The following is a 624-nucleotide window of genomic DNA, read 5'->3' as shown; positions in this document are numbered from 1 at the left end:
AAAAGGAGCAGGCAGGAGGGGATGGGAAAGACCTCCTCCTGAGACCCTGGAGAGCCATGAAGTGGGGCTGTGGCTCAGTGGCAGAGCCTCTGCTTGGCATGCAGAAGGTCCCAGGTTCAATCCCCGGCATCTCCAGTTGAAAGAACCAGGCAGGAGGTGATAGGAAGACCTCTGCCTGAGACCCTGGAGAGTTGTAAAAAGGGGCTGTGGCTCAGTGGAAGAGCCTCTGCTTTGCATGCAGAAGGTCCCAGGTTCGATCCCTGTCATCTCCAGTTAAAAAGGGCCAAGCAGTAGGTGATAGGAAAGACCTCTGCCTGAGACCCTGGAGAGCCATGAAGTGGGGCTGTGACTCAGTGGCAGAGCCTCTGCTTGGCATGCAGAAGGTCCCAGGTTCAATCCCCGGCATCTCCAGTTAAAAAGGGCCAAGCAGTAGGTGATGGGAAAGACCTCCGCCTGAGACCCTGCAGAGCCATGAAGTGGGGGCTGTGGCTCAGTGGCAGAGCCTCTGCTTGGCATGCGGAAGGTCCCAGGCTCAACCCCCGGCATCTCCAATTAAAAAGGACCAGGTGATGTGAAAGACCTCAGCCCGAGACCCGGGAGAGCTGCTGCCAGTCCGAGTAGACA

The 624-nt window shown here is 57.4% G+C and overlaps 1 non-coding gene across 1 annotated transcript; it reads left to right on the top strand.

The window, feature by feature from the left end:
• Positions 1-200: 200 nt before the first annotated feature.
• TRNAA-UGC lies at positions 201-272 on the top strand. The gene has a single exon. It is a non-coding gene; the product is annotated as a tRNA-Ala (tRNA).
• The last annotated feature ends 352 nt before the right edge of the window (positions 273-624 follow it).

Source organism: Gekko japonicus, unplaced genomic scaffold, assembly GCF_001447785.1.
Source record: "Gekko japonicus isolate JY-2015 unplaced genomic scaffold, Gekko_japonicus_V1.1 scaffold2321, whole genome shotgun sequence".
NCBI classification, from domain to species: Eukaryota; Metazoa; Chordata; class Lepidosauria; order Squamata; family Gekkonidae; genus Gekko; species Gekko japonicus.
Note: the sequence above shows the minus strand (reverse complement) of the source record. Positions and strands in the feature narration are given on the sequence as shown.